Raw genomic sequence first — 22,191 nt, 5'->3', positions numbered from 1 at the left:
TTATTAAATAGGGAATCCTTTCCCCATTTCTTGTTTTTGTCAGATTTGTCAAAGAGCAGATGATTGTAGATGTGTGGTATTATTTCTGAGGACTCTGTTTTGTTCCATTGGTCTATATCTCTGTTTTGGTACTGTTACCATGCTGTTTTGGTTACTGTAGCCTTGTAGTATAGTTTGAAGTCAGGTAGCATGATGCCTCCAGCTTTGTTCTTTTGGCTTAGGATTGTATTGGCAATGCGGGCTCTTTTTTGGTTCCATATGAACTTTAAAGTAGTTTTTTCCAGTTCTGTGAAGAAAGTCATTGGTAGCTTGATGGAGAAGGCACTGAATCCATAAATTACCTTGGGCAGTATGGCCATTTTCACAATATTGATTCTTCCTATCCATTAGCATGGAATGTTCTTCCATTTGTTTGTGTCCTCTTTTATTTTTTTGAGCAGTGGTTTGTAGTTCTTGAAGAGGTCCTTCATATCCCTTGTAAGTTGGATTCCGAGGTATTTTATTCTCTTTGAAGCAATTGTGAATGGAAGTTCACTCATGATTTGGCTCTCTGTTTGTCTGTTACTGGTGTATAGGAATGCTTGTGATTTTTGCACGTTTATTTTGTAGCATGAGACTTTGCTGAAGTTGCTTATCAGCTTTAGGAGATTTTGGGCTGAGACGATGGTGCTTTCTAAATATACAATGATGTCATCTGCAAACAGGGACAATTTGACTTCCTCTCTTCCTAATTGAATACCTTTCTTTCTTTCTCTTGCCTGATTGACCTGGCCAGCACTTCCAACACTATGTTGAATAGGAGTGGTGAGAGAGGGCATCCCTGTCTTGTGCCAGTTTTCAAAGGGAATGCTTCCAGTTTTTGCCCATTCAGTATGATATTGACTGTGGGTTTGTCAAAAATAACTCTTATTATTTTGAGATACATCCCATCAATACCGAATTTATTGAGAGTTTTTAGCCTGAAGGGCTGTTGAATTTTGTCAAAGGCCTTTTCTGTATCTGTTGAGATAATCATGTGTTTTTTGTCTTTGGTTCTGTTTATATGATGGATTACGTTTATTGATTTGCATATGTTGAACCAGCCTTGCATCCCAGGGATGAAGTGAACTTGATCTTGGTGTACAAGCTTTCTGATGTGTTGCTGGATTCAGTTTGCCAGTATTTTATTGAGGATCTTTGCATCGACGTTCATCAGGGATGTTGGTCTAAAATTCTCTTTTTCTGCTGTGTCTCTGCCAGGCTTTGGTATTAGGATGATGTTGGCCTCATAAAATGAATTAGGAAGGATTCTCTCTTTTTCTATTGATCAGAATAGTTTCAGAAGGAATGGAACCAGCTCCTCTTTGTACCTCTGATAGAATTCAGCTGTGAATCCATCTGGTCTGGGCTTTTTTTGGTTGGTAGGCTATTAATTATTGCCTCAACTTCAGAACCTGTTATTGCTCTATTCAGGAATTCAACTTCTTCCTGGTTTAGTCTTGGGAGGGTGTATGTGTCCAGGAATTTATCAATTTCTTCTAGATTTTCCAGTTTATTTGTGTAGAAGTGTTTATAGTATTCTCTGATGGTAGTTTGTATTTCTGTGGGATGAGTGTTGATATCCCCTTTATCATTTTTTATTGCATCTATTTGATTCTTCACTCTTTTCTTCTTTATTAGTCTTGCTAGTGGTCTATCAATTTTGTTGATCTTTCAAAAAACCAGCTCCTGGATTCATTAATTTTTTGAAGGGTTTTTTATGTCTCTATCTCCTTCAGTTCTGCTCTGATCTTAGTTATTTCTTGCCTTCTGCTAGCTTTTGAATGTGTTTGCTCTTGCTTCTCTAGTTCTTTTCATTGTGATGTTAGGGTGTCAATTTTAGATCTCTCCTGCTTTCTCTTGTGGGCATTTAATGCTATAAATTTCCCTCTAAACACTGCTTTAAATGTGTCCCAAAGATTCTGGTATGTTGTGTCTTTTTTCTCATTGGTTTCAAAGAACATCTTTATTTCTGCCTTCATTTCGTTATGTACCCAGTAGTCATTCAGGAGCAGGTTGTTCGGTTTCCATGTAGTTGAGCGGTTTTGATTGAGCTTCTTAATCCTGAATTTTAGTTTGATTGCACTGTGGTCTGTGAGACAGTTTGTTATAATTTCTGTTCTTTTACATTTGCTGAGGAGTGCTTTACTTCCAAATGTGTGGTCAATTTTGGAATAAGTGTGATGTGGTGCTGAGAAGAATGTATATTCTGTTGTTTTGGGGTGGAGAGTTCTGTAGATGTCTATTAGGTCTGCTTGGTGCAAAGCTGAGTTCAATTCCTGGATATACTTGTTAACTTTCTGTCTCGTTGATCTGTCTAATGTTGACAGTGGGGTGTTAAAGTCTCCCATTATTATTGTATGGAAGTCTAAGTCTCTTTTTAAGTCTCTCAGGACTTGCCTTATGAATCTGGGTGCTCCTGTATTGGGTGCATACATATGTAGCACAGTTAGTTCTTTTTGTTGAATTGATCCCTTTACCAATATGTAATGGCCTTCTTTGTCTCTTTTGATCTTTGTTGGTTTAAAGACATTTTTATCAGAGACTAGGATTGCAACTCCTGCTTTTTTGTTGTCCATTTGCTTGGCAGATCTTCCTCTATCCCTTTATTTTGAGCCTATGTGTGTGCCTGCATGTGAGATGGGTCTCCTGAATACAGCACACTGATGGGTCTTGACTCTTTATCCAATTTGCCAGGCTGTGTCTTTTAATTGGAACATTTAGTCCATTTACATTTAAGGTTAATATTGTTATGTGTGAGTTTGATCCTGTCATTATGATGTTAGCTGGTTATTTTGTGCATTAGTTGATGTGGTTTATTCCTAGTATCGATGGTCTTTACAATTTGGCATGTTTTTGCAGTGGCTGGTACTGGTTTTTCCTTTCCATGTTTAGTGCTTCTTTCAGGAGCTCTTATAAGGCAAGCCTGGTGGTGGCAAAATCTCTCAGCATTTGTTTGTCTGTAAAGTATTTTGTTTCTCCATCATTTATGAAGATTAGTTTGGCTGGATATGAAATTCTGGGTTGAAATTCTTTTCTTTAAGAATGTTGAATATTGGCCTCTACTCTCTTCTGGCTTGTAGAGTTTCTGTCAAGAGACCCGCTGTTAGTCTAATGGACTTCCCTTTGTGGATAACCCGACCTTTCTGTCTGGCTGCTCTTAACATTTTTTCCTTCATTTCAACTTTGATGAATCTGACAATTATGTGTCTTGGAGTTGTTCTTCTCAAGGAGTATCTTTGTGGCGTGCTCTGTATTTCCTGAATTTGAATGTTGGCCTGTTTTGCTAGTTTGGGGAAGTTCTCCTGGATAATATCCTGAAGAGTGTTTTCCAACTTGGTTCCATTCTCCCCATCACTTTCAGGTACACCAGTCAAATGTAGATTTGGTCTTTTCACCTAGTCCCATATTTCTTGGAGGCTTTGTTTGTTTCTTTTTACTCTTTTTTCTCTAAACTTCTCTTCTCACTTCGTCTCATTCATTTGATCTTCAATCACTGATACCCTTTCTTCCATTTGATCAAATCGGCTACTGAAGCTTGTGTATGTGTCACGTAGTTCTCATGCCATGGTTTTCAGCTCCATCAGGTCATTTAAGGATTTCTCTACTCTGTTTATTCTAGTTCGCCATTTGTCTACTCTTTTTTCAATGTTTTTAGCTTCTTTGTGATGGGTTCAAACATCCTCCTTTAGCTCGGAGAAGTTTGTTATTACTGATCATTTGAAGCCTTCTTCTCTTGACTCATCAAAGTCATTCTCCATCCAGCTTTTTTCCATTGCTGGCGAGGAGCTCCGTTCCTTTGGTGGAGAAGAGGCGCTCTGATTTTTAGAATTTTCAGCTTTTCCGCTCTGTTTTTTTTCCCGTCTTTGTGGGTTTTATCTACCTTTGGTCTTTGGTGATGGTGACATACAGATGGGGTTTTGATGTGGATGTCCTTTCTGTTTATTAGTTTTCCTTCTAAAAGTCAGGACCCTCAGCTGCAGGTGTGTTGGAGTTTGCTGAAGGTCCACTCCAGATCCTGTTTGCCTGGGTATCACCAGCAGAGGCACTGAACAGCAAATGTTGCTGCCTGATACTTCCTCTGGAAGCTTCGTCTCAGAGGGGTACCTGACCTTATGAGGTATCAGTCGCCCCCCTACTGGGAGGTGCCTCCCAGTTAGGCCACTTGGAGGTCAGGGACCCACTTGAGGAGGTAGTCTGTCCGTTCTCAGACCTCGAACTCTGTGCTGGGAGAACGACTACTCTCTTCAAAGCTGTCAGAGAGGGACATTTAAGTTTGCAGAAGATTCTACTGCCTTTTATTAGCTATGCCCTGCCCCTAGAGGTGAGTCTACAGAGGCAGGTAGGCCTCCTTGAGCTGCAGTGGGCTCCACCCAGTTCGAGCTTCCTGGTCGCTTTGTTTACTTACTCAAGCCTCAGCAATGGCAGACACCCCTCCCCCTGCCTTGCTGCTTGCCTTGCAGTTCGATCTCAGACTGCTGTGCTAGCAGTGAGCAAGGCTCCCTGCGCATGGGACCCTCCGAGCTAGGTGCGGGATATAATCTCCTGGTGTGCCATTTGCTAAGGTCATTGGAAAAGCACAGTCTTAGGGTGAGAGTGTCCCGATTTTCCAGGTGCCGTCTGTCAAGGCTTCCCTTTGCTAGGAAAGGGAATTTCCCAACCCCTTGCACTTCCCAGTTGAGTCTATGCCCTGCCCTGCTCCGTGGGCTGCATCCACTTGTCTGGCAAGCCACAGTAAGATGAACATGGTACCTCAGTTGGAAATGCAGAACTCACCCATCTCCTGCGTCGTTAATGCCGGAAACTGCAGACTGGAGCTGTTCCTATTCGGCCATCTTGGCGCCCTAGAGATGGGGTTTCACCATGTTAGCCAGGATGGTCTCGATCTCCTGACCTCGTGATCCACCTGCCTTGGCCTCCCAAAGTGCTGGGATTACAGGCGTGAGCCACTGCGCCCAGCCAAATGAGGTTTATTTTTTATGTATATTAGGTATAATAAGATTTTATATGATAAAATTAAGAAACAATAAAAATCATCAAAATTCCCTTAAGAATAACACTTATTCCAAACGCCAGTTACACATATAATAAACTCAGAACCATGTTAGAGTATCACATGGAATTCTGGGGTATCCTCTAAAGATTGAATTTTGCACCCATGGATCATGTCCTCTGCTGACAGTTTTAAGAATGTTGCTGAAGGTTTGAAACATTCAGGTTTATTATTGACTAAAGGGTTTTTCTAGTTTGTTTATCAATAGTATTGTAGGGATGTTTAAGTTTTTCTGCTGAAGGTTTGATAACTTGAGTTTATAACACAAACTGATAATAGAGAGATTAAAAGGAACATAAGCTAAACAAATTTATTAACATACACATGTGTGCCTGGGAGTCATACAATATAAAAACTCAAGAAAAGAGGGCCAGATTGTTGAGACTTTCACACCAGCTTAAGGTTATAGTAAAGAATAAGGTTTGGAGCATGGCAAAATAGGTTATGGGGAGAAGACAGTGAGAAATAAAAATCAAAACCTAAGCCTCTCCAGCCAACTGAATGGACCCCTCACTTGTTCAAGGGGACCCCGGAAAAACTTTCAAAACTGAGTCCCTGGCCATGATGTGATGAGAGGTTAGACATGTCTCAATATGCCCCTTATTAACCTTTAATGAAATTTCTTTCTTAAAGAGTAAACAGAATAAACCAACTCTGGAAACAAGTAACAGATGACTCATTCCTTCATTGCCTTGAGCCAATCATCTGGGGCCACAACTGAACTTCTCTTCTGCTTTGTTGTCCAGACATAGCAGCTGACCAACATTCCTTCCTGATTACAGACCATAAACCTGGGAGTGGTTCTGGACAGTCTGTGGAGGATACGCTTCATAAGGGTTTTCATGTCCTTTGTTCCACCTTTTGATATTAGAGACTCCACCCTTGAATCATGCTAACACCACCATTTTTTGAACATGCAACCCATAAAGGGGCATGAAGCTCCATTGTGCATGCACATGTTTCTCCTTTAGTAAATATTCACGATGCTTATGGCTTATTAAATATATAATAAGCCACCTACCCTGCTAAGCATAAATTTCTGTTTCCTTTAACCCTTCCCTAATTGCTTGCTTTAGACAGAGCCAAAGGCTACGTACGCCTCCTAGCTTGTCAGAGTGACCACCTTACAGACTTCAACGCTTTATGAAAAATAATGCTCTCCTTTCCAAATGTATGAATCTTGCAATTCTTCAACTGACAAAAGGTTACTAGGAGTAGAGAAGAGGAAGAAAGGCATGGAGCAAAGGTGTTATTTTTATGCAGATGAAATTTCACAGGTAGCAACTTTCAGAAAGAAACCTTATCCTTTGGCAAATGTTTCTCTGTCAGAACTTTAAACAAGTCAAATCCTCTTTTAGTCTTTCCTAGATTTGGACAAGAGGGGAGAGCCTCAGAGAAAGCCTGGCTGTTTATTTCATTCATGCATATTTTCTCTACAGACGCAACTCTCCTCCATATAAGGCAACTTTGCAGGGCTATTCTTGTCTGTAGCCTCTCTGGGTAGCCATCTGAAAATATGTCAGAAGTATATTTTAAGGTAAAATATTTTAAATTTCCTTTATTTTTCCCTTGGGAAAATGATAGGAATTACACTGAAATGCAAATATATGTTTTGAAAATTAAGATAATCCATTTAAAATCGTACACAAGGGCTGTAATCCCAGCACTTTGGGAGGCCGAGACGGGCGGATCACGAGGTCAGGAGATCGAGACCATCCTGGCTAACACGGTGAAACCTCGTCTCTACTAAAAAAAATACAAAAAACTAGCCGGGCGTGGTGGCGGGCGCCTGTAGTCCCAGCTACTTGGGAGGCTGAGGCAGGAGAATGGCGTGAACCCGGGAGGCGGAGCTTGCAGTGAGCTGAGATCCGGCCACTGCACTCCAGCCTGGGCGACAGAGCGAGACTCCGTCTCCAAAAAAAAAAAAAAAAAAAAAATCGTACACAAGGGAAAAAAGCTTCAGATGTTACAGACATAATTACCTATCATCTATCTATTATCTGTCTGCCATCTAGCTATAATTGTATCTATATATCAATCTCATAACCATAGCCACCACCTGCACTGTTTTTAGAATCCAAGTCCAATATTTGTCTTTTCCACCCAGTCTTTGCCCTCAATTCTTCTCTGACATTGAGTTTTATAGACAAAATAATGTTCTTAGATTTCTGAAGCTAAGTACAGAGAGGCTTAGTAAACACTAGTTGACAAAAAGAAAACACAACTATCCCTCAATAACTCTTCCATTCAGCAAACCCTATCCCCTGAGTATGTAACAGGCACTTGTGAAACTGCCTTTGCAAAGATTATACCTGAGCTAACCTAACCAATTCCATCTTGCTTCTAACTTACAAGTTGTCCTTGTTCATTCCTGGGCATAGGCTGAAATAACTTTGAGAGGAACTTAGTTAATAGTTTAACTTTGAAACAAAGACGATAACAGTCTTTCCCCAAAACAAACCCCTTCTCATCTGAGACTAGATTGCCTTTGTAGGACTAACAAATTAGCCACAACAGTTGGAATTATGGTATAGGAGTCATGCAGCTAGATCGAGGCCACAAGATTCTAAAACCTCTCCAGTTCCTTCTATGGATAACATCACTATTGTAAAATCTAAGATTGAATCTTGAGATGGTTTTCATACCCTGTATTTGATGGATCAGCTGGCACCACCTAGATCAATAAACTGGCTCATCTGGTCTTGTGACCCCCACCCAGGAACTGACTCAGTGGAAGAGGAAAGTTTTGACTCTATAATTTCATCTCTGACCCAAGCAATCAACAGTCCCTACTTCCCAAACCTCTGTTCACCAAACTATTCTTTAAAATCCCAATCCTCATCCAGGGAGACTGGTTTGAGTAATAATAGAACTGCAGTCTCCCATACAGCTGGCTCTGAGTGAATTAAATTCTTTATTGCAATTCCCTTGTCTTGATAAATCAGTTCTGTCTAGGCAGCAGGCAAAGATAACCCATTGGTTGGTTACGTTTGGATCTTTGGGATCTGCTTGCTAGCTCCTTTCTTTTTATTAACATACAGTTTTTATCTTTATCGAAATCTCTTCCTATTTTTAGATAAGATAGACTCAATAAATACCTAGGGAAAACAGAAAGATCTTGGATTAAGTCATATGATGAACATCTGTTCTTTTTATTAGAATCAGGTAGCAAGTGGGTTCTTTGGTAGACATATAAGATAATATTTTAGTCTTCCTGATTTCTTTAAAACTCAGCACCAGTTTTGGTGGTGGGAATGGTCCCAGGCTGATAAGATATGAAAGAAATTTTCTTGTACTCTCCTTGAGAAATTTTGAATTAACTTGTGGTGTTTGGTCTTACTATACGACTTAGGTAGAATCTGTATCTGAAAACGATGTAAATTTTTATACCATTTATGGATAAGCAGATCTTCATTTTAGGGAACTTCAACTTCTGCATTTTATCTCTTGCCATGGTGAAGGTGATAGCAGTGTGTGATAGTGGTGATGGCAGTGGGGCTGAGGGGTGCTTAGAGACTGATATGGAAGATAGCTAAGATGGTAAATGTCCAGTTACTGAGTCAGTGGTCACTAGAAATTTCAAGGGGTAATACAGTCACTATAAATTCTAAGGGGTAACATGTTCCCCACTGTTCACCAAGTCTGATCAGCTAGATGAGAAAGATGGTGACTGGTATAAAGTCTGACAATTGTTTACGAGGTGATTAGCTAATCTGAACTTCTGGTAAGGGAAGAAATATCAGGGTAGGCACTAAGAGCTTGATTAGGCTGGTAAAGTAGAATCAGAACATGACAATTTTGTGGCAGCTGACGGTTCTTCATCATTAATGAGAAAAACTCATTTTCCATTGTATGAGAAAACGGTGTGGACATTCTTGCTTTTGAAAGCCGTGACCACCGTCAGCCCAATCACATCCATGGAGGGCCTACTTGGGCTCAAAAAATGATACCTGAAATTGTGACACCGGCTTTCTTCGAACTGAAGGATATTGGAAGGGCCTCAGAAGCAAAGTATCCTCAAAACTTCTCCTGCTCTACTTTCTTTTGCTCCCCCCTTCCCTCAATGCAAACTATATAAACCGTAATTCCTCTACCCCAAGGCAGATCTTAATCCTAGAAATATTACTCTGACCTTCCCTGACCTTTCTGTGTAGGAGCTGGCCATAAGGGAATTCTCTGACCTTCCTTGTCTAGTTGTAGGACATAAGATCCTCAGTCCGGAAGACCTACTGCCCTGTATCTAGGAAGAAGGGATGCCACAGAGACAGACCAAGAAGCAACACAGACAGGTCTTGCTGTGTTTCCTCACTCAGTCTCTTACCATGAAATAATGCTTTTTTAATTCAGTCACATTTTTACGTGGCTGCCGATTTTTCATCAAATTTAAGCATAAAAACAGACAGTTTTTCCTGAGTCTTTGGGTCTTTCTGAATACTCCCATGTAACATAAAACTTCCATTAAATAAATATCTTCCGCTTTTTTCTTCTTAACCCATCTTCTGTTATTGGAGTGTCAGCCATGACCTTTATGATGAGTGAAGAAAAGTATTATACCTTTTCCGCCCCTACAGATGAAACAGGAGTCAGTATGGAAGGGAGGAGAGAAAATTGCAAGTTGTATCTGCTGAGGGAATAGAGGAATCCTGAAGCAAGGCACAAAATATATTCATGTACATTTAAAAATAAATATTTTTATTTCAAGCCAGCATCCAAAATCTATTGAAATAAAATTTAACAGAAAGGAATGTAAACAGTAATGCTATTTACTGAGTCTATAACATATAGCATTGAATTAAGAAACCTGGAACACTTTCTCTAATATGTCTTTGACTAAATAGTAGCTACAAATCATTGAGAACTTACTGACAGACACTGTGCTATGTGATTGACATATATCATTTAATTCAATTTTAAATAATCATAAGATGTAGAGGCTTTAATTACCTCCATTTTACGTATGTAACAACTGAAGCTCAGATGGGTTAAGAACTTTGTCTATGATCCCCAAAAGGTGTAGCTAGAATTCTTATCAATATCTAACTCCAGAGCTGACACATGTAACTAGTTTGCTATACTGCTCAAGTAGTTTAAGGAAATAATAATGTTAAAATTGAGTTAAATTTGTTTCCCCCAAACACATGAACTATTTTCTCCTTCAATTTCCATGCAAATTCTCTAATAAGCTCCTAAATATCTACATTTACACGAAATTCAGATTCAAATGTAATGCAGTGGTCATGCTACTTGACAGCAATCTTACCAATTAAGCAGCAGTCCTAATTGGAAGAATTTTGTACTGTGCATACACATTCGCTGTGTTCTCAGTGAGCTTGCAGCTGCTGGCATAGACATCATTAGAATCTAGGAAAACAACTATTTCCAAGTGAACATCAACATAATGCAAAACATGATAAGACAGGAAGTGAATAAATTTGAATAAAAGTTAGCAAATGGGAAAACAGACTGTAATAAGACAAAGTGGAATCTTTTCTGAGGTCCAATGTCAATGTTGCTCATGAAAAAGAAGAAATTAGATATTTAACATAAATGTATAATGAGAAACTTTGTTTCACATTTTATATAACAGAAATTACAAATACGTTGCCTATTTTACTTCGGTCTTCTTTTATTTGAGGGGTGTTTGTGTGTGTTTATTTTAGTACTTAGATGACAGAATACTCTCTGGTATGTTTCATGGCTTTTTCTAACTTCTCTCAGATAATAGATCACTTGATGGGCATTGTACATGAACTTTTATTTTTCTCAAAGCAACACTATCATAGTTCTTCCCTGGATGACAAGGTTGTTCATTTTATAACCTGAGATGAATAGAGAAGAAAATATATATTGAAAACTTTTTTTATATTTAGTGAGTCCATTTAAAGCTTAAGTGTTTCCCTTTCTCCCTGTTTCTTGATTTTTTTTTCCCCCCTGTGGAAACTAGGCAGGCACTAAATGATATTTAGTAGAGTTTTTATTCATAACTAATATCTATTTATAATACATTAGTTTTGCTGGTATTTATTCCAGCAAAGAAAACAAGCTGCATCCCTCTTTTTCCCCCTATTCTGCCTCCTACATCCCTCCCTTACAGTGATTAATCCAAGAAAATGTTGTCATGTTTCCTGTGATTGGTGGTGAAGATGCACTTCCTACTGCTTCATTTATTGCAGATTGTAAATATCCCCATTCATTTTTTCACTTCATTCCCTGTAAATAGTTGTTCCCAGCCCACACCATGGAGACCTGTTTTGATCTACGCCTGTTTCCTCCTGGCTTTCTTCCAACTTTAACACAGCATTTTTTTTTTTCCTGATTACCTAGCTTTCTCTCTCTTCTATTATTAGTCAAAATCTTGAAGAGCAGTGGGAATTCACTGCCTCCACTTCCTCAGCTCTGGTTCTCTACTGAACCTTGCAGGTGAAACTGCTCTTGTGAAGCTCAACTATGGCCTCCATCCAATAAAAAGTTTCAATAATTGCAGGTTTCCCTCCCACATGACACTCTATTGAACACTCTTTATTGACATTTTTCACTCACTAGCCATCAATATTCCTACGCTCCACTGTTTGTTCTCACACATGGTCAGTGGCATATACTGGCCATGTGTTCTCTGTCTTGGTGGGATTCTCTACCTCTTTTCACTCTGCAATTATGTTTGCTCCTGTGTTTCCATCTTTAATATATTTTTCTGTCTACATATTACCCTTGTGCAGTCTAATTCATTCTCACGTTTTATGTAGCTAACATGCTTGAAAAAATATAATGATGTCACATACCCATAGTATCATCATCCTGTCAGCCACATCACACAAATCAAGTTCTTATTATGTGAAGAAGTTATACATGGCACCAAGAAAGTTCATATTTTGAGTGCTTATTATTTGTTGGACACAATATTACTCTCTTTAAATCTTTACCGTCTGAGAAAGGGTTGATAATTCCTAATGTTATAAATAAAGAAACCCAATCTCAAAGAACACAAGGAAATGTTTAGATAGTATCACTGGTTATTGCAAAGACAAGATTGGGAATGAAATTGTTCTGACTGCAAAATTCATAATCTTTTCATTATACAATTTTTTGTCTTTCCAGTTTTTGATCAAAAGGCTTACATTCTTGCTGAGCAGCTATAGCATATAAGGACTTGGTATTCAGAGGCTTCTGTGAGGTATAAGCTACCCCTTCACTGATCTCTACACAATCATGCTCATGCCAACCTTCAAATCTTTCTTTACCTGATAAATGGTGAAGAATTATTCAAAGCTTATCAAATTTTAAGTCAGCTCACGTGTTCATCTGTCATAAAGCCTTCTCTAGCTCTTTCTACTATTACTGAGTACTTGTTGCCAATTCTGAATTCTTATAAGAATCTTCTTTCAGCCCAAATTCTAGAATGTCTATTTTTGGTGCTCTTCCATTTCTTACTTTTTTGAGGGGAGAATAGAATTTTCATAAAATTAGAAACCTGTAGAAGCTTGTGATGGTTAAAGACTTTGTCTTTGCCATTATATCTAGAAAAGGGCAAGCAAAGAACTATCACTCAGTAAACATATTGTTAATTTTATTAAATATAAAATTAAACTAAATTGCTTTGTGACCTCTTTTAATGCTGGAAGATGAAAGAAATGCTTAGTAATGTAAAACTAATGCTGATGTGCAAGGGAAAGCAACAAATGATTGATTATGCAAGTCTGTAAGAGGAAGTGTTTTTGCAGCTATTCCTAGCTCAGTAAATCAAAAATAGCTTGCCAGATGTGACTCTCAGTTTTCCTTAAAATTTATCATTTTCTATATACATGGAAAAAGCAAAGAAATAATTTTATAGATGGTAACAACCTCCACAAATTAGACCAGCCATTTTTCTTTATTTCCTTCTTTCCTTTCTTCCTTTTTTACTATCTATCTTTGTATTTGTGTAAAACAAACTTGAGTTTGGACATTTAACTAAGTTGGACAACTTTTCCATTGCTGAACAAACAGACTTCAATATTGCAAGGATTTGTAATGCTGATTCAATAACAATAAAGAGTTGAACTTGGTGAATTTGGAGGTCCCTTTCAATTCCATGGTCCTGTAATTTTGTTAATGCAGTTTTGGGGTGCAGAGAACAACACCTGAGAGTGTTGGCATGTTGAATGCTTTGAATTAAAAGAAATCAGAAGGCCATAAATGCTCCCTCAGAAACAAAAACTTTCTAAACTTTTATTGTTTCCTTCCCACCCAAGAGCAGGAAGGAATGTTCTCTGGCTATATATATAATCACACATGCACATATATAATTTATATAATTTTTTTTGAGACAAAGTCTTCCTCTGCCATCCAGGCTGGATTGCAATGGCGTAATCACAGCTCATTGCAGCCTTGACCTACCCGGCTCAAGTAATCCTCCTGCATCAGTCTCTTGAGTACCTGGGACTACAGGTGCATGCCACCATGACTGGCTATATATATATAGATATATATATATTTTTTTGTAGAGACAGGGTCTCACTATGTTGCCCAGGATGGTACCAACCTCTGAGGCTCATGTGATCCTCCCTTCTCGGCCTTCCAAAGTGCTAGATTGCAGGTATGAGCTACTATGCCCAGCCTGGATTTTTTTTTTTTTTTAAATCTAACGAAAATGCCTTATTTGCAAAATAAGTGCAATTGTCTGGAGACCCCCATCATAGGAATCTCATGAAATAAGCAGGAAAGATGAACTACTACAGAAAATAAACTAAAAGCTGTCACCAACTGCAAACAGACTTTTCATCTATTTTTCTAAGGGTAATTCTGAGAGATTATCTGGGTCTTTATTTGCATAAAAACACAAACTTTCTTCACAGTGAAGTCTACCCCTCACCTTCCCACCACCTGCCCCAGGATGCAGAACTTTGATTCTTTTGTTTTGAACTTTGATTCTTTGATGTATTGAGCCAAAGAATCTTTGATGTATTGATGTATTTGTTTCTGGCCATCGTTCTTTGGGCTTACTCATTTTATCTGAAAATTATTTACTACCCCTAAAATTACTGACAGACTCCCATTTCACTCTAAGAAGGAAGAGGAGATTGAAGCCTCAACCATCTGGCCTTTGTTTGAGTCTCATATTTGCAGGACTCCCAAGTCCATATGCTGTGAATACATTTATATGACTTTTTCTCCTATTCATCTGTCTATTGTCAGTCATTCCAGTGAACCTTCAGAAAGGGTCAATGGGGCTGGACGTGGTGGCTCACACCTATAATCCCGGCACTTTGGGAGGCTGAGGCAGTTGGATCACTTGAGCACAGGAGTTTGAGACCAGCCTGGGCAACATGACAAAAACCCATACATACAAAACATTTTAAAAAATAGCCCGGTGTGATGATGTTATTATAGTTCCAGCTACTCAGGAGGCTGGGCAATGGAGTGAGACCCTGTGTCAAAAAACCAAAACAAACAAACAATCAAAAAAAGAGTAAATAGGAAACTTTTCCTCTGCACCTACATTTTTAATCACCATATGCTAAATATTCCCTAAAACCTAAATTGCAATTTGAACTTGATGGCTCTCAGTATTAGCAAGCTTTACTTTGCAGCTTATCTGTATTTTCAATATCCATATATTAATTAATTTTTATTTAATCTCTCAGGTAATAGTTTGTTCCCCTCTGCAGTGCCTTCCGCCTGGACAAAACTGTTTTGCTTCTGCCACAAGATTACACACCTTCAAAATAATATTATAAGATGAGAATCATCCATAAAAGTATTTTAATCCTTTACATTACCTTAAAAATCTACTCACCTGAGTCATCATTTTAAGTACAGTCAATTTGCTTATGTCCTCATATATTATCCTCAGCTATATTTTAGTACAAGGAGTTTCAAAACTGTGATGTTTGCAGAATTCATCTAGGGCATTGGTAAAAAGACAGGTTCTTAGGCAATCCCAAATATTTCTAGCCAATAGCTCTTAGGAAGAGTTGAAATGTCTAAATTTTTATTAAGGACCCTGTGTAATTATGATGCTGGTGATAGTATTTTCTCTGGAGCAAACTCTGCAAAATTTTGATCCTCACCATTTATCCTTCATAACTCTTTTCATGCAGTAGAGTCGAGAATTTAACTTTAAATACCACAAAATTTCAAATATCACAGTGATAGTTTTAAATTCAGATGTTTTTCTTGTGTGTGGTGGCATGATACTCTTACCAGTGCAAACTCTTATTTCACCCCAAAATTATATGTTGAAATTTACATTAAGAAATTATATTAGAGTACTTATAAAATTGTTCATGATCTCATATAGTACACTATTCATTATTAAGGATTTAATTGATATGCTGGCTAATTATGATATTACATAATTACTAATTAATGTGCTTATTAGCAATGGATGTCTCTGAGATCCTGATGTCAATGGAGATGACAACTTATGCTGGAATACCGTCTTACAAGATAAAGTACATTAAGCCAAGGTCCTTTTGGCAATTCAGAATCTAAATGCTATTGCCTGGAATCCAAGATACAATTGCCTTATTATAGCAAACTCTGGCCTGTAGTGAATCCAATTAAAGCATATTTCTAGTTAACTTTAAGGTTTAATTTTAGTGCATTTAGTTATAAAGCTCAATACATCAAAGAATCAAAGTTCAAAACAATAAAACCAGAAGAAGGACAAAAAATGATAAAAAGGATAAAAATACAGCTCTTATTAGGAAAGATTAGACTAATACAATCTTGAAATTAGAAATCACCTTTGTGGTTGTCCAGGATCATCTGCTTTACAAAGAAAGAATTTCCTTTTTGTAGTCATCCATTTTCTAAACATGACCAGAGGCAAGGAAGGATCTAATCTATGCTTCTCTTGAAGTAGTCTTTTCTCCTGGTAGACAGCAATAAATATTAGACCTATCTTCCTTATATTTAATCAAAGTTAGCATTCCTATAATTTTCTAATTAGAATTGATCGTGAAATAACTCTGTATCCTATTTCTTATGGCAGGAGGAGTAGAGGTGGGAATATGTGGAGTGGGCTGAGCTAACATTCATATTTTATCTTGTGTACTAGATATTTGAAATGTATTGAGAATTTTTCTTTTTATTTGATTACAATGAAGAAGATATCCCCACCCACCACCAGCCATAATTTAGAGATACAGAGGCTATGACTTGAAGAAGTTAAACAGCATGTTCATGGTCATAGCTTATGGGGATGAGAGTCAGACTAGGACCTGGATCAATTTAGTTAATCCTTTTAGTTAATCCTTTTAACGTCCTAAGTTACTAATGGATTGAGAGCTGTCAATTAGCTTTTACTTCTTTACATCTACTATATTGTTGGGGCTCATAATACCACAATGCTGAGCACTTTTGAAATACGCACCCCTAAGAATCTCATTAAATAACCAGGAAATATTAACCTCCAGAGAAAACAAAAGACTAAAAGTCCTCACCATATCCAGGTAGACTTTTCATCTATTCTAAGACCAACCCCAAGAGATTATCTGGGAGAGTTTATCTTCATAATAAGACCTTTGTTCACGATGCAGTTCCACCCCTCAGCTTTCCTATAACTTGCAGTTCCCATTCAGTCCAAAGAGAGTAATTTACAAACTATTGTCTGCTCTTTGGGCCCATTCATCTCTTTTAAAAATCACTTAATACTTCTCAAAAACTGCTTACATTCTCCAATCTCCCTCCTGCTATGGAGAGGGTTCTACTTAAGTTTCATTCTCTTTGAGTCTCATGTTCTGTATTGCTCTTCTGTTTATGCACATTAATGCATTTGTATGCCTTTTCCTCTATTAAGCCATCCATTGTCAGCTTACTTCAGCAGGCTTAAATTCTCAGAGTAGGAGGAAAAATTCTCTTTACCTTTAAATTGTGCCATGCACTATTTTAAGTACTGAATATGTAGTGTTGAACAAATCACATGGTTTCTAATTTCAAAACATTTATTCTCTAGTGGAATAAACAAATATGAAGTGTGTATAAAATATATGTTGACAAAGATCATATAAATGCATCAGTGATAGATACTATGAACAAAATAAAGAATGAATAACTGGGGAAACATTTAGTTAGCAATCTCAAGGAGTTTTTTCACAGAAAGTAACATCTGAACTGGGCCTCAGGGAGAAAGTTGGCTGGAGGAAGGAGTAAGAACACTCCATGAACAATTTCAAATTTGAAACTTTGTTTCAAAGTTTGAAAGCTGGTAAAAGCCATGCCCAAGGAATTGAAAGACCACCAATGTGACTGAAACAAAGCACCTAAAGGGGGAGAGTGGCTAGGAAGGCAGGCTTCCTTAAATCAAGGAATTACCTACCACCCACTCTCCTCTCTACTACTTTTCTTACATGTCTCTACAGCAGTGATTACCAAGTAGTCCAACGCCTAGCCTTCTGGCAGTCACACAGCCTTCTTCATCATAATCAACACTCATTCTTAGAATCTCAGTGCCATAACTATTCTGTTCTGGGCAATACCATGTTCAACGAAGTTCTTTTAGTTCCAAGAAACACCGACACAACCAGAACAGTCTCTGAAAATTTTTATTTTCTGAAAAATATAACTTGTAAAAAAACGTAGAGGAAAAGGGAGAAACTTTTCATGGAAATTTTTATGTAAGTAAGCCAGGCTGAGCCTCCTAATGCTTGAGACTGGGCTGGTCCTTGTTTCACAGGGTGGACCCTAAAGTCTTACCTGCATCCCAGAATTTGAGACCCAGTCCATGATTAATCTTGAAACTGCTCCAGTGTGTTTAAGAGGAACAGGCATTCTCTAATTGATGCAAAGTGTAAAGTACGTCCATTTATATTAAGCTTAATTATATTGCCCCAATATACCTCTATACCTTTTCTGATTTTCTGTATTGTAGTTATCAGTATCTAAGAGAGAGAGGTTTATTGAAGTCTCTTATTCCAATGGTAGAATTGTCAATTTTCCAATTTAATTTTTATTAATTTTTGCTTTATATCATATGAAGCCATTTTATTTTTTGTATTTAGAATTGTTATAGATTTAAGTAAGTTAAATGTTGTTATAATCTAATAACTGTCTTTCCAATATAGATTTTATTTAAAAATTGAAATATGTAATATTAATATTCCTATGCAAGTCAGTAGTTGATTAGTATTTATCTATAGTATCATTTTCCTCTATAATTTTTTAAATCTTTCCATATGTTTATGTTGAAAGTTTGTTTTATTTGTTTATATTGTTAGTTTTTAATTTTTAAATCTGAGAATCTCTGTTGTTTAACTGGTAAGTTTATATTTATTACCGTTATTGATATATTTTTCTTTATTTCAATTGATTTAACAGAATCCAAAATCTTAAACTAGTTTTAATGTAAGTGTCATTGATTGGTAATGGGGAGAAAAGAGAGGTATATTGATAGCTTTGTTTTCTGATAACTCTTTAAATTAGCATAATTATTAAATTTATTCAACCTTTTTTTTTTGGAGACAGCCTGTCACCCAGGCTGGAGTGCAGTGTTGCAATCACAGCTCAACTTCTCAGGCTCAAGTGATCAGCCCAAAATGGCTGGGACCACAGGTGTGCAAGACCATGTCCTGCTAATTTTTTTTCCTTAATTATTTTGGTGGAGACAGAGTCTCACCATGTTGCTCAGGCTGGTCTCAAATTCTTGGACTCAAGCAATCCCTCCCTGCATGGCGTCCCAGATTGTTGGGATTAGAGGCATGAGCCACTGCATCTGGCCAGTTCAATCTATTTTTAAGTCCAACTTTGTCTACTTAATAAAGTGATTAGTGTTTTCAATTAATTTTTATTTCACTTAATTTATCATAATTTTTAGTCTATGAAAAAGATTGAACTATGCTCTGGGACTATAAAGGGTAAAAAATGCAATGTCATTGCCCTTGAATAGAAAGGAGATGTTTGTATTCTAATAATACTTATAATTTATGTACAAAAAGTATCTATAAGTCAATGGGCCACTATTATAAGGTAGTTTCTCTAAGTACTTTTACATTCACTCTTTACAGAGTTTTAGCTGCAGTACCTTTAAAGTGGCTACTTGATTTCATTAATTTTACATAAATAATTATGGATTTCAGGAAATTTTTTTAATTCAAAGTTCTTTCATAGCATAATCACTATAATCTCAATAGACAGTGGGCTGGCTGCTTGACACATGGTATTAAACATGACAGGTACACTCTATGTTCTCGTATAGCTAAGAGAGTTGGACAAAAGATTCCAGATAAACAAATCACTGTAGGAGTATAGTGAAACTATGGGGACATGTGACACAAATCATTTGCCTAGTTTGAAGTTTAGGGAAAGCTTTCTGAAGGAGCTGCTAAGTAGACTCAGGTCTAAATAATGAAAAGAAGTTAATTTAATAAAAACTGGGGAGGAAGAGCATTCTAGGCAAGGAGACTGGGCTATGTGAAGACTGGAGAATGCAAAGACCATGGGAAATTGTAAGTAATAAATAGAGTCCAGTGAAGAGAAACATGGGGACACGCTAAAATGGGGGAGGTAGACAATAGAGAAATCGTGCAGGGCCAATCAGAATCCATGAAAGATTTTACATCGAAACTATTTCTCCATATTTAGAGTGCTACTTATTTTCCAGGGCTAATGCAAATGTAAAGATGAAGAATCCTGGTAATTCATATGAACTGTTTTTGACCCAGTCAGAAAAGTAATCAGCCTAAGGAAGGAGCTGGCCCACTTGAGTCAGGCACAGAGGGTGATGGTTAACAGCTATGTCTTCCTCATGGAACACTGGGGTTCCCATTTATTTGAAAGACATAAAATGATTCTCAGGTACAGATATTACTATCTGGCTACATAAATTCTCCCCCACTGCATAGATGCTTTCTCGGCCTCTGAGATGTCTGCCTTAATGAACTGCTGTACTTTCAACAGTTCTGGTTTCTCAGCAATTATTTCACTCAACAATTGGCTCTTAAAGTTCAATAATTCTCATTTCCACAGCATGTGTTTGAGAAGCAAAACACACTCTCACACTACGCTCTGACACTGTATCTGTCTAGCAATATTGTACCAGGCAGCAATCTCGGTAAGCACATATGTTAGACGCTTGTTTGGCAGCAGGGCACAGCATTGTTATATGCTGAACAGTCACTTGACTTGGCATGCATTTCTCAGCACATAACACCATTCTAATGTCTTTTGGCTTGCCAATATGCCTACTAGAATTCAAGTTTTATCAATTACTCAAAATATTATGCGTTCATGGTTATTTCAGAATAACCATGAAAATCAAGGAATTCATTTTGATATGTAAAATTCCACTTAATGTGAATAGAGACAGTGACTTTATTTGGAGCTAAGTTGTTGCAGATATAGTTAATTAAGTCATATGGTAGCATGATAGACCCCTAATCCAATATGACTGGTATCTGGTGTCTATATAAAGGGGAAACTTGGAGACAGACACACAGAGAGAGAAGATGATGTGTTGAGACTCAGAGAAGAGAGCCATCTACAAGCCAAAGAGAGAGGTATTGAATTCATCCTTTTCCTAAAGTCCGCAGGACAAACTAACACTGCCATCATCATGATTTTGGACTTCCAACCTCTAGCATGTGAAAAAATAAATTTCTGTTGGTTTGTAGCAGGATGAGCCGCAGACAAAACTCTTCAGACACCGAGTTAAAGAAGGAAGGGGTTTATTCAGCCAGGGGCATCAGCAAGACTTCTGCCTTAAGAGCCAAGTTCCCCGAGTGAGCAATTCCTGTCCCTTTTAAGGGCTCACAACTCTAAGGGAGCGTGCATGAGAGAGTTGTGATCAATTGAGCAAGCAGTGGGGTACGTGACTGGAGGCTGCATGCACCAGTAATTAGATCAAAACAAAATAGGAGGGGGATTTTCACAGTACTTTTCTATACAATGTCTGTAATCTATAGATAACAGAACCGATTAGGTCGGGGTTGATATTAACTATCAGGCCCAGGGGGTGGCGCCAGCCTGTCTGCTTGTGGATTTCATTTCTGCCTTTTACTTTTTACTTTTTCTTTCTTTGGAGGCAGAAATTGGGCATAAGACAATATGAGGGGTGGTCTCCTCCCTTACTCCCCTCTTTGTGACTCTCACTCAATAGTGGAAGTTCTCACTTTCATTTTTGCTACCCATGTCTTCTTGCAAGAGAGATTGATAGTGATTCATATAGTACACTTATGCTGAAGCATTTTGGTGAACTAAGGTAGTGATGAAGCTTTTTATCGTTTGAAGAAGTACAGGTAGCAAACAAGGGAGCAATAAGCAGGTTCCTATTACTATTATAACTCTTATTATAAGAGTTTTAAATCCTCTTAGCGCTGAGAACCATTTTCCAAACATGGCCCCAGGATCAAATCCATGCCACACTTGCACACGCACATGTGCCCGTTTTATCATATCTCTGTCTTCAACTACTTGCCCTTGATTATCTATCTGTTGGCAGCAATTAGTAAGGTTAAATTTCCTACAGACCTCTCCTTCAGCTGCTAGCAAGTAATCGAGAGCTAATCTATTTTGATAGATAGTATTTCTCATCTGAGTTTCTTGCTGGGTCAGAATAGTCAAGGAAGGCTCTGCTGGTTTTATTAGTGATTATTTTTAAGACAGCTTGTAAACGTATGATTTGGTTGATCATGTAAATGGGGGTCCAGTATCCCCATGAGCCATCTTGTGCCTAAGTAGCAGACCCATAATATTGCATGATTCTCTCAGGGGGCTATTTATCATTTTTTTCAATTTCCTATAGCTATGCTCCTCTTTCTGTGGGAAGCATAGACAGGGAAGCCCAGGAGTTCGCCTGTTTTTATGGGCAGTAGGAAGAAAGATGGTTTAATTGTGCCAATAACACAATTACCTGCCCACTGGTCAGGTAATTTGGCATAAGCTCTATGCCCACATATCCAATATAATCCAGTGGGGGCTGTCCAGTCCCATTGGGACTCCGGGTGGGTCCACACAGTTTGCAACTTCGGGGATTTACTAAATAGATTTCTATCTATGTGATTTGAACTCCACCAAGTGACTGTTTTTGTGATACCATTACACAGTTTCTGTCCCAGACAACTAAGTCATCCTGCGGGGTGAGTGAATTCTTTTCCTTCTCTAGCTATGCAATGTTGTCCAATAATTGAGGCTTCTAGGACCTATAA

The sequence above is a fragment of the Chlorocebus sabaeus genome, chromosome 1 (genome assembly GCF_047675955.1).
Source record: "Chlorocebus sabaeus isolate Y175 chromosome 1, mChlSab1.0.hap1, whole genome shotgun sequence".
Lineage (NCBI taxonomy): Eukaryota > Metazoa > Chordata > Mammalia > Primates > Cercopithecidae > Chlorocebus > Chlorocebus sabaeus.
This window is presented reverse-complemented; position numbering follows the sequence as displayed.